Source organism: Rhinoderma darwinii, chromosome 2 (genome assembly GCF_050947455.1).
Source record: "Rhinoderma darwinii isolate aRhiDar2 chromosome 2, aRhiDar2.hap1, whole genome shotgun sequence".
NCBI classification, from domain to species: Eukaryota; Metazoa; Chordata; class Amphibia; order Anura; family Rhinodermatidae; genus Rhinoderma; species Rhinoderma darwinii.
In genome coordinates, this window is record NC_134688.1 from 347371241 (window position 1) to 347384130 (window position 12890).

Genomic DNA, 12890 nt, shown 5'->3' on the forward strand with positions numbered 1-12890 from the left:
GGAGACATATTTTTTTTTTCAAAATTCCATGTAGGTGTCATGGTATGGCACCATTTGCATGTTAGGAAGTCATATGAATTTATTTTACATGATGGTGTTCATTATGTTATTTTAGTCTTTGAAGCCAGTGACTCCATAGGGACTTGTTTTTTTATTAAATTTGCCACCAGTCTCTACTTATTTGTCCCAGAGTAGTATGTGATATCTCATAGGCAGGGATTTTAAACTATTTTTTTAAGAATTCTGGACTGACTGGTTTCCTGGATGATGAGGTCTTAGGCTATGGGAACTTTACTGTCTGCTAATTTTTATAATAAGTAACGCAAAGAATTGGTAAAGACACCAATTTTGGAGATGGAGAGGAAAGGCTGAAGGTGAGGAGGAGGCCTTTATTTGAAGATAACAATTCTTGTGTTGTTATGTTCAAAAGTCTTATCTAGTAAGTTTCCCATAGCTCGCTATCTTTTTTTCCAAATTCTTCATGTACCCACTATCTGACAAATATAATAGAAGTACCATTATTTACTCACCTAATATTCCAAGAGCTGTTTTACAAATGGTTGGAGACTCATATGTATATTGGGCTTAAAGCCAATGCCTGTAGTGGTGCCATAGGTTTAGATAAAGAACCAGGACTGAAGCAGATTTTGAGAGCTTTTGTGTGATGATAAATTGTGTAGACTTAGGATATCCAGACCTTGTACGTTTTCCAATGCGTAGCTATCATGTGTTGTACTATAGAATCAATACATTTTGTAAAAAAAAAGTGCTTGTAAAGGGGTATACACTTCTGGGTGAATTAATTCTGTGTTTTCCTGTTTATTGTAAAAAAGTTGGACATTTTTTGGTATCGTTTTCAATTTTGTTTTATACTTGCACACATTTCATGTTAATGTTGTACTCTCATTTGATTTTGATTGACTGTGTATAATCATGGAGATTTTATCTAGATTCTTTTACTATATTTTATATGTTATTCTGTTACATTGAAGTTAGATGTACCTCAAATCATTATAGTTACATTGGTAATATGGTGAGATTGCTATCATATCACTGTGTCATTTCCATTATGTTCATCTAATTTCCAATGGAGATGTCTGGTCAGAAGTGGTTTGTTTGGTTCAGTTGCTGGGCCCTCCTTGGATATTGGTGCTTCATGTGAAGTGGAATAACTTAGGGTAGGTCCCTGTAGCTGGATTTGATCAGGGCAATAAAGAGAGATGTAATGCTTATGTTATTGCTCCTCTCTCTCAAGGTAAAATTGTGTGGCCTGAGATGGTATCATGTTTATTTTGGAGAAATACAACAGACCAATAACCTTGAAAGGTATTGGGAATAAAGAGGTCTGCTTTTTTCAAAATTCTGTGTAGGTGTCATAGTATGGCGCCATTTGCTGGTTAGGAAGTCATCTGATTTGATTTTAGTGATTGTGTTCACTGTGTTTTTTTAGTCTTTGAAACCAGTGACTCCACAGGGACTTGGTTTTGGTAAATTTGTCACCAGTCTCTACTTCTGTGTACCAGAGTAGTATGTAATATCTGATAGCCAGGGGTTTGAAACTATTTTTTTAAGAATTCTGTACTGACTGGATTTCCGGATTATGAGGTCCTAGGCTATAGGAACTTTAGTATTTGCTGCTATTTACAATAAGTGACACATAAGATTGGTAAAGACACCAATTTTGGAGATGGAGAGGCAAGGCTGAAGGGGAGGAGGAGGCCTTTATTTTAATATAACAATTCTTGTGTTGTTATGTTCAAAAGTCTTATCTAGTAATTTTCCCATAGGAAGGTATTGGGAATAGAGACACTTTTTTTTATTTTCAAAATTCCATGTAGGTGTCGTGGTATGGCACCATTTGCTTGTGAGAAAGTCATATGAGTTTATTTTACATGATGGTGTTCATTATGTTATTTTAGTCTTTGAAGCCAGTGACTCCATAGGGACTTGTTTTTTGATTAAATTTGCCACCAGTCTCTACTTATTTGTCCCAGAGTAGTATGTGATATCTCATAGGCAGGGATTTGAAACTATTTTTTTAAGAATTCTGGACTGACTGGTTTCTTGGATGATGAGGTCTTAGGCTATGGGAACTTTACTGTCTGCTGATTTTTATAATAAGTAACGCAAAGAATTGGTAAAGACACCAATTTTGGAGATGGAGAGGAAAGGCTGAAGGGGAGGAGGAGGCCTTTATTTGAAGATAACAATTCTTGTGTTGTTATGTTCAAAAGTCTTATCTAGTAAGTTTCCCATAGCTCGCTATCTTTTTTTCCAAATTCTTCATGTACCCACTATCTGACAAATATAATAGAAGTAGCATTATTTACTCACCTAATATTCCAAGAGCTGTTTTACAAATGGTTGGAGACTCATATGTATATTGGGCTTAAAGCCAATGCCTGTAGTGGTGCCATAGGTTTAGATAAAGAACCAGTACTGAAGCAGATTTTGAGAGCTTTTGTGTGATGATAAATTGTGTAGACTTAGGATATCCAGTTCTTGTGCGTTTTCCAATGCGTAGCTATCATGTGTTGTACTATAGAATCAATACATTTTGTAAAAAAAGTGCTTGTAAAGGGGTATACACTTCTGGGTGAATTAATTCTGTGTTTTCCTGTTTATTGTAAAAAAGTTGTGATTTTTTGGTATAGTTTTCAATTTTGTTTTATATTTGCACACATTTCATGTTAATGTTGTACTCTCATTTGATTTTGATTGGCTGTGTATAATCATGGAGATTTTATCTAGATTCTTTTACTATATTTTATATGTTATTCTGTTACATTGAAGTTAGATGTACCTTAAATCATTATAGTTACATTGGTAATATGGTGAGATTGCTATCATATCACTGTGTCATTTCCATTATGTTCATCTAATTTCCAATGGAGATGTCTGGTCAGAAGTGGTTTGTTTGGTTCTGTTGCTGGGCCCTCCTTGGATATTGGTGCTTCATGTGAAGTGGAATAACTTAGGGTAGGTCCCTTTAGCTGGATTTGGTCAGGGCAATAAAGAGAGATGTAATGCTTATGTTATTGCTCCTCTCTCTCTCAAGGTAAAATTGTGTGGTCTGAGATGGTATCATGTTTGTTTTGGAGAAATACCACAGACCAATAACCTTGAAAGGTATTGGGAATAAAGAGGTCTGCTTTTTTCAAAATTCTGTGTAGGTGTCATAGTATGGCGCCATTTGCTGGTTAGGAAGTCACCTGATTTGATTTTAGTGATGGTGTTCACTGTGTTTTTTTAGTCTTTGAAACCAGTGACTCCACAGGGACTTGGTTTTGGTAAATTTGTCACCAGTCTCTACTTCTGTGTACCAGAGTAGTATGTGATAGCTGATAGCCAGGGGTTTGAAACTATTTTTTTAAGAATTCTGTACTGACTGGATTTCCGCATTATGAGGTCCTAGGCTATAGGAACTTTAGTATTTGCTGCTATTTACAATAAGTGACACATAAGATTGGTAAAGACACCAATTTTGGAGATGGAGAGGAAAGGCTGAAGGGGAGGAGGAGGCCTTTATTTGAAGATAACAATTCTTGTGTTGTTATGTTCAAAAGTCTTATCTAGTAAGTTTCCCATAGGAAGGAATTGTGAATAGAGACATATTTTTTTTTCAAAATTCCATGTAGGTGTCGTGGTATGGCACCATTTGCTTGTTAGGAAGTCATATGAGTTTATTTTACATGATGGTGTTCATTATGTTATTTTAGTCTTTGAAGCCAGTGACTCTATAGGGACTTGTTTTTTGATTACATTTGCCACCAGTCTCTACTTATTTGTCCCAGAGTAGTATGTGATATCTCATAGGCAGGGATTTGAAACTATTTTTTTAAGAATTCTGGACTGACTGGTTTCCTGGATGATGAGGTCTTAGGCTATGGGAACTTTACTGTCTACTGATTTTTATAATAAGTAACGCAAAGAATTGGTAAAGACACCAATTTTGGAGATGGAGAGGAAAGGCTGAAGGGGAGGAGGAGGCCTTTATTTGAAGATAACAATTCTTGTGTTGGTATGTTCAAAAGTCTTATCTAGTAAGTTTCCCATAGCTCGCTATCTTTTTATCCAAATTCTTCATTTACCCACTATCTGACAAATATAATAGAAGTAGCATTATTTACTCACCTAATATACCAAGAGCTGTTTTACAAATGGTTGGAGACTCATATGTATATTGGGCTTAAAGCCAATGCCTGTAGTGGTGCCATAGGTTTAGATAAAGAACCAGGACTGAAGCAGATTTTGAGAGCTTTTGTGTGATGATAAATTGTGTAGACTTAGGATATCCAGACCTTGTACGTTTTCCAATGCGTAGCTATCATGTGTTGTACTATAGAATCAATACATTTTGTAAAAAAAAAAGTGCTTGTAAAGGGGTATACACTTCTGGGTGAATTAATTCCGTGTTTTCCTGTTTATTGTAAAAAAGTTGGAAATTTTTTGGTATAGTTTTCAATTTTGTTTTATACTTGCACACATTTCATGTTAATGTTGTACTCTCATTTGATTTTGATTGGCTGTGTATAATCATGGAGATTTTATCTAGATTCTTTTACTATATTTTATATGTTATTCTGTTACATTGAATTTAGATGTACCTCAAATCATTATAGTTACATTGGTAATATGGTGAGATTGCTATCATATCACTGTGTCATTTCCATTATGTTCATCTAATTTCCAATGGAGATGTCTGGTCAGAAGTTGTTTGTTTGGTTCAGTTGCTGGGCCCTCCTTGGATATTGGTGCTTCATGTGAAGTGGAATAACTTAGGGTAGGTCCCTTTAGCTGGATTTGGTCAGGGCAATAAAGAGAGATGTAATGCTTATGTTATTGCTCCTCTCTCTCAAGGTAAAATTGTGTGGTCTGAGATGGTATCATGTTTGTTTTGGAGAAATACCACAGACCAATAACCTTGAAAGGTATTGGGAATAAAGAGGTCTGCTTTTTTCAAAATTCTGTGTAGGTGTCATAGTATGGCGCCATTTGCTGGTTAGGAAGTCATCTGATTTGATTTTAGTGATTGTGTTCACTGTGTTTTTTTAGTCTTTGAAACCAGTGACTCCACAGGGACTTGGTTTTGGTAAATTTGTCACCAGTCTCTACTTCTGTGTACCAGAGTAGTGTGTGATATCTGATAGCCAGGGGTTTGAAACAATTTTTTTAAGAATTCTGTACTGACTGGATTTCCGGATTATGAGGTCCTAGGCTATAGGAACTTTAGTATTTGCTGCTATTTACAATAAGTGACACACAAGATTGGTAAAGACACCAATTTTGGAGATGGAGAGGCAAGGCTGAAGGGGAGGAGGAGGCCTTTATTTGAAGATAACAATTCTTGTGTTGTTATGTTCAAAAGTCTTATCTAGTAAGTTTCCCATAGGAAGGTATTGGGAATAGAGACATATTTTTTTTTCAAAATTCCATGTAGGTGTCGTGGTATGGCACCATTTGCTTGTTAGGAAGTCATATGAGTTTATTTCACATGATGGTGTTCATTATGTTATTTTAGTCTTTGAAGCCAGTGACTCCATAGGGACTTGTTTTTTGATTAAATTTGCCACCAGTCTCTACTTATTTTTCCCAGAGTAGTATGTGATATCTCATAGGCAGGGATTTGAAACTATTTTTTTAAGAATTCTGGACTGACTGGTTTCCTGGATGATGAGGTCTTAGGCTATGGGAACTTTACTGTCTGCTGATTTTTATAATAAGTAACGCAAAGAATTGGTAAAGACACCAATTTTGGAGATGGAGAGGAAAGGCTGAAGGGGAGGAGAAGGCCTTTATTTGAAGATAACAATTCTTGTGTTGTTATGTTCAAAAGTCTTATCTAGTAAGTTTCCCATAGCTCGCTATCTTTTTTTCCAAATTCTTCCTGTACCCACTATCTGACAAATATAATAGAAGTAGCATTATTTACTCACCTAATATTCCAAGAGCTGTTTTACAAATGGTTGGAGACTCATATGTATATTGGGCTTAAAGCCAATGCCTGTAGTGGTGCCATAGGTTTAGATAAAGAACCAGTACTGAAGCAGATTTTGAGAGCTTTTGTGTGATGATAAATTGTGTAGACTTAGGATATCCAGTTCTTGTGCGTTTTCCAATGCGTAGCTATCATGTGTTGTACTATAGAATCAATACATTTTGTAAAAAAAAGTGCTTGTAAAGGGGTATACACTTCTGGGTGAATTAATTCTGTGTTTTCCTGTTTATTGTAAAAAAGTTGTGATTTTTTGGTATAGTTTTCAATTTTGTTTTATATTTGCACACATTTCATGTTAATGTTGTACTCTCATTTGATTTTGATTGGCTGTGTATAATCATGGAGATTTTATCTAGATTCTTTTACTATATTTTATATGTTATTCTGTTACATTGAAGTTAGATGTACCTCAAATCATTATAGTTAAATTGGTAATATGGTGAGATTGCTATCATATCACTGTGTCATTTCCATTATGTTCATCTAATTTCCAATGGAGATGTCTGGTCAGAAGTGGTTTGTTTGGTTCAGTTGCTGGGCCCTCCTTGGATATTGGTGCTTCATGTGAAGTGGAATAACTTAGGGTAGGTCCCTTTAGCTGGATTTGGTCAGGGCAATACAGAGAGATGTAATGCTTATGTTATTGCTCCTCTCTCTCAAGGTAAAATTGTGTGGTCTGAGATGGTATCATGTTTGTTTTGGAGAAATACCACAGACCAATAACCTTGAAAGGTATTGGGAATAAAGAGGTCTGCTTTTTTCAAAATTCTGTGTAGGTGTCATAGTATGGCGCCATTTGCTGGTTAGGAAGTCATCTGATTTGATTTTAGTGATGGTGTTCACTGTGTTTTTTTAGTCTTTGAAACCAGTGACTCCACAGGGACTTGGTTTTGGTAAATTTGTCACCAGTCTCTACTTCTGTGTACCAGAGTAGTGTGTGATATCTGATAGCCAGGGGTTTGAAACTATTTTTTTAAGAATTCTGTACTGACTGGATTTCCGGATTATGAGGTCCTAGGCTATAGGAACTTTAGTATTTGCTGCTATTTACAATAAGTGACACACAAGATTGGTAAAGACACCAATTTTGGAGATGGAGAGGCAAGGCTGAAGGGGAGGAGGAGGCCTTTATTTGAAGATAACAATTCTTGTGTTGTTATGTTCAAAAGTCTTATCTAGTAAGTTTCCCATAGGAAGGTATTGGGAATAGAGACATATTTTTTTTTCAAAATTCCATGTAGGTGTCGTGGTATGGCACCATTTGCTTGTTAGGAAGTCATATGAGTTTATTTCACATGATGGTGTTCATTATGTTATTTTAGTCTTTGAAGCCAGTGACTCCATAGGGACTTGTTTTTTGATTAAATTTGCCACCAGTCTCTACTTATTTGTCCCAGAGTAGTATGTGATATCTCATAGGCAGGGATTTGAAACTATTTTTTTAAGAATTCTGGACTGACTGGTTTCCTGGATGATGAGGTCTTAGGCTATGGGAACTTTACTGTCTGCTGATTTTTATAATAAGTAACGCAAAGAATTGGTAAAGACACCAATTTTGGAGATGGAGAGGAAAGGCTGAAGGGGAGGAGAAGGCCTTTATTTGAAGATAACAATTCTTGTGTTGTTATGTTCAAAAGTCTTATCTAGTAAGTTTCCCATAGCTCGCTATCTTTTTTTCCAAATTCTTCCTGTACCCACTATCTGACAAATATAATAGAAGTAGCATTATTTACTCACCTAATATTCCAAGAGCTGTTTTACAAATGGTTGGAGACTCATATGTATATTGGGCTTAAAGCCAATGCCTGTAGTGGTGCCATAGGTTTAGATAAAGAACCAGTACTGAAGCAGATTTTGAGAGCTTTTGTGTGATGATAAATTGTGTAGACTTAGGATATCCAGTTCTTGTGCGTTTTCCAATGCGTAGCTATCATGTGTTGTACTATAGAATCAATACATTTTGTAAAAAAAAGTGCTTGTAAAGGGGTATACACTTCTGGGTGAATTAATTCTGTGTTTTCCTGTTTATTGTAAAAAAGTTGTGATTTTTTGGTATAGTTTTCAATTTTGTTTTATATTTGCACACATTTCATGTTAATGTTGTACTCTCATTTGATTTTGATTGGCTGTGTATAATCATGGAGATTTTATCTAGATTCTTTTACTATATTTTATATGTTATTCTGTTACATTGAAGTTAGATGTACCTCAAATCATTATAGTTAAATTGGTAATATGGTGAGATTGCTATCATATCACTGTGTCATTTCCATTATGTTCATCTAATTTCCAATGGAGATGTCTGGTCAGAAGTGGTTTGTTTGGTTCAGTTGCTGGGCCCTCCTTGGATATTGGTGCTTCATGTGAAGTGGAATAACTTAGGGTAGGTCCCTTTAGCTGGATTTGGTCAGGGCAATACAGAGAGATGTAATGCTTATGTTATTGCTCCTCTCTCTCAAGGTAAAATTGTGTGGTCTGAGATGGTATCATGTTTGTTTTGGAGAAATACCACAGACCAATAACCTTGAAAGGTATTGGGAATAAAGAGGTCTGCTTTTTTCAAAATTCTGTGTAGGTGTCATAGTATGGCGCCATTTGCTGGTTAGGAAGTCATCTGATTTGATTTTAGTGATGGTGTTCACTGTGTTTTTTTAGTCTTTGAAACCAGTGACTCCACAGGGACTTGGTTTTGGTAAATTTGTCACCAGTCTCTACTTCTGTGTACCAGAGTAGTGTGTGATATCTGATAGCCAGGGGTTTGAAACTATTTTTTTAAGAATTCTGTACTGACTGGATTTCCGGATTATGAGGTCCTAGGCTATAGGAACTTTAGTATTTGCTGCTATTTACAATAAGTGACACACAAGATTGGTAAAGACACCAATTTTGGAGATGGAGAGGCAAGGCTGAAGGGGAGGAGGAGGCCTTTATTTGAAGATAACAATTCTTGTGTTGTTATGTTCAAAAGTCTTATCTAGTAAGTTTCCCATAGGAAGGTATTGGGAATAGAGACATATTTTTTTTTCAAAATTCCATGTAGGTGTCGTGGTATGGCACCATTTGCTTGTTAGGAAGTCATATGAGTTTATTTCACATGATGGTGTTCATTATGTTATTTTAGTCTTTGAAGCCAGTGACTCCATAGGGACTTGTTTTTTGATTAAATTTGCCACCAGTCTCTACTTATTTGTCCCAGAGTAGTATGTGATATCTCATAGGCAGGGATTTGAAACTATTTTTTTAAGAATTCTGGACTGACTGGTTTCCTGGATGATGAGGTCTTAGGCTATGGGAACTTTACTGTCTGCTGATTTTTATAATAAGTAACGCAAAGAATTGGTAAAGACACCAATTTTGGAGATGGAGAGGAAAGGCTGAAGGGGAGGAGAAGGCCTTTATTTGAAGATAACAATTCTTGTGTTGTTATGTTCAAAAGTCTTATCTAGTAAGTTTCCCATAGCTCGCTATCTTTTTTTCCAAATTCTTCCTGTACCCACTATCTGACAAATATAATAGAAGTAGCATTATTTACTCACCTAATATTCCAAGAGCTGTTTTACAAATGGTTGGAGACTCATATGTATATTGGGCTTAAAGCCAATGCCTGTAGTGGTGCCATAGGTTTAGATAAAGAACCAGTACTGAAGCAGATTTTGAGAGCTTTTGTGTGATGATAAATTGTGTAGACTTAGGATATCCAGTTCTTGTGCGTTTTCCAATGCGTAGCTATCATGTGTTGTACTATAGAATCAATACATTTTGTAAAAAAAAGTGCTTGTAAAGGGGTATACACTTCTGGGTGAATTAATTCTGTGTTTTCCTGTTTATTGTAAAAAAGTTGTGATTTTTTGGTATAGTTTTCAATTTTGTTTTATATTTGCACACATTTCATGTTAATGTTGTACTCTCATTTGATTTTGATTGGCTGTGTATAATCATGGAGATTTTATCTAGATTCTTTTACTATATTTTATATGTTATTCTGTTACATTGAAGTTAGATGTACCTCAAATCATTATAGTTAAATTGGTAATATGGTGAGATTGCTATCATATCACTGTGTCATTTCCATTATGTTCATCTAATTTCCAATGGAGATGTCTGGTCAGAAGTGGTTTGTTTGGTTCAGTTGCTGGGCCCTCCTTGGATATTGGTGCTTCATGTGAAGTGGAATAACTTAGGGTAGGTCCCTTTAGCTGGATTTGGTCAGGGCAATACAGAGAGATGTAATGCTTATGTTATTGCTCCTCTCTCTCAAGGTAAAATTGTGTGGTCTGAGATGGTATCATGTTTGTTTTGGAGAAATACCACAGACCAATAACCTTGAAAGGTATTGGGAATAAAGAGGTCTGCTTTTTTCAAAATTCTGTGTAGGTGTCATAGTATGGCGCCATTTGCTGGTTAGGAAGTCATCTGATTTGATTTTAGTGATGGTGTTCACTGTGTTTTTTTAGTCTTTGAAACCAGTGACTCCACAGGGACTTGGTTTTGGTAAATTTGTCACCAGTCTCTACTTCTGTGTACCAGAGTAGTGTGTGATATCTGATAGCCAGGGGTTTGAAACTATTTTTTTAAGAATTCTGTACTGACTGGATTTCCGGATTATGAGGTCCTAGGCTATAGGAACTTTAGTATTTGCTGCTATTTACAATAAGTGACACACAAGATTGGTAAAGACACCAATTTTGGAGATGGAGAGGCAAGGCTGAAGGGGAGGAGGAGGCCTTTATTTGAAGATAACAATTCTTGTGTTGTTATGTTCAAAAGTCTTATCTAGTAAGTTTCCCATAGGAAGGTATTGGGAATAGAGACATATTTTTTTTTCAAAATTCCATGTAGGTGTCGTGGTATGGCACCATTTGCTTGTTAGGAAGTCATATGAGTTTATTTCACATGATGGTGTTCATTATGTTATTTTAGTCTTTGAAGCCAGTGACTCCATAGGGACTTGTTTTTTGATTAAATTTGCCACCAGTCTCTACTTATTTGTCCCAGAGTAGTATGTGATATCTCATAGGCAGGGATTTGAAACTATTTTTTTAAGAATTCTGGACTGACTGGTTTCCTGGATGATGAGGTCTTAGGCTATGGGAACTTTACTGTCTGCTGATTTTTATAATAAGTAACGCAAAGAATTGGTAAAGACACCAATTTTGGAGATGGAGAGGAAAGGCTGAAGGGGAGGAGGAGGCCTTTATTTGAAGATAACAATTCTTGTGTTGTTATGTTCAAAAGTCTTATCTAGTAAGTTTCCCATAGCTCGCTATCTTTTTTTCCAAATTCTTCCTGTACCCACTATCTGACAAATATAATAGAAGTAGCATTATTTACTCACCTAATATTCCAAGAGCTGTTTTACAAATGGTTGGAGACTCATATGTGTATTGGGCTAAAAGCCAATGCCTGTAGTGGTGCCATAGGTTTAGATAAAGAACCAGTACTGAAGCAGATTTTGAGAGCTTTTGTGTGATGATAAATTGTGTAGACTTAGGATATCCAGTTCTTGTGCGTTTTCCAATGCGTAGCTATCATGTGTTGTACTATAGAATCAATACATTTTGTAAAAAAAAGTGCTTGTAAAGTGGTATACACTTCTGGGTGAATTAATTCTGTGTTTTCCTGTTTATTGTAAAAAAGTTGGAAATTTTTTGGTATAGTTTTCAATTTTGTTTTATACTTGCACACATTTCATGTTAATGTTGTACTCTCATTTGATTTTGATTGGCTGTGTATAATCATGGAGATTTTATCTAGATTCTTTTACTATATTTTATATGTTATTCTGTTACATTGAAGTTAGATGTACCTCAAATCATTATAGTTACATTGGTAATATGGTGAGATTGCTATCATATCACTGTGTCATTTCCATTATGTTCATCTAATTTCCAATGGAGATGTCTGGTCAGAAGTGGTTTGTTTGGTTCAGTTGCTGGGCCCTCCTTGGATATTGGTGCTTCATGTGAAGTGGAATAACTTAGGGTAGGTCCCTTTAGCTGGATTTGGTCAGGGCAATAAAGAGAGATGTAATGCTTATGTTATTGCTCCTCTCTCTCAAGGTAAAATTGTGTGGTCTGAGATGGTATCATGTTTGTTTTGGAGAAATACCACAGACCAATAACCTTGAAAGGAATTGGGAATAAAGAGGTCTGCTTTTTTCAAAATTCTGTGTAGGTGTCATAGTATGGCGCCATTTGCTGGTTAGGAAGTCATCTGATTTGATTTTAGTGATGGTGTTCACTGTGTTTTTTTAGTCTTTGAAACCAGTGACTCCACAGGGACTTGGTTTTGGTAAATTTGTCACCAGTCTCTACTTCTGTGTACCAGAGTAGTATGTCATATCTGATAGCCAGGGGTTTGAAACAATTTTTTTAAGAATTCTGTACTGACTGGATTTCCGCATTATGAGGTCCTAGGCTATAGGAACTTTAGTATTTGCTGCTATTTACAATAAGTGACACATAAGATTGGTAAAGACACCAATTTTGGAGCTGGAGAGGAAAGGCTGAAGGGGAGGAGGAGGCCTTTATTTGAAGATAACAATTCTTGTGTTGTTATGTTCAAAAGTCTTATCTAGTAAGTTTCCCATAGGAAGGAATTGGCAATAGAGACATATTTTTTTTTCAAAATTCCATATAGGTGTCGTGGTATGGCACCATTTGCTTGTTAGGAAGTCATATGAGTTTATTTTACATGATGGTGTTCATTATGTTATTTTAGTCTTTGAAGCCAGTGACTACATAGGGACTTGTTTTTTGATTAAATTTGCCACCAGTCTCTACTTATTTGTCCCAGAGTAGTATGTGATATCTCATAGGCAGGGATTTGAAACTATTTTTTTAAGAATTCTGGACTGACTGGTTTCCTGGATGATGAGGTCTTAGGCTATGGG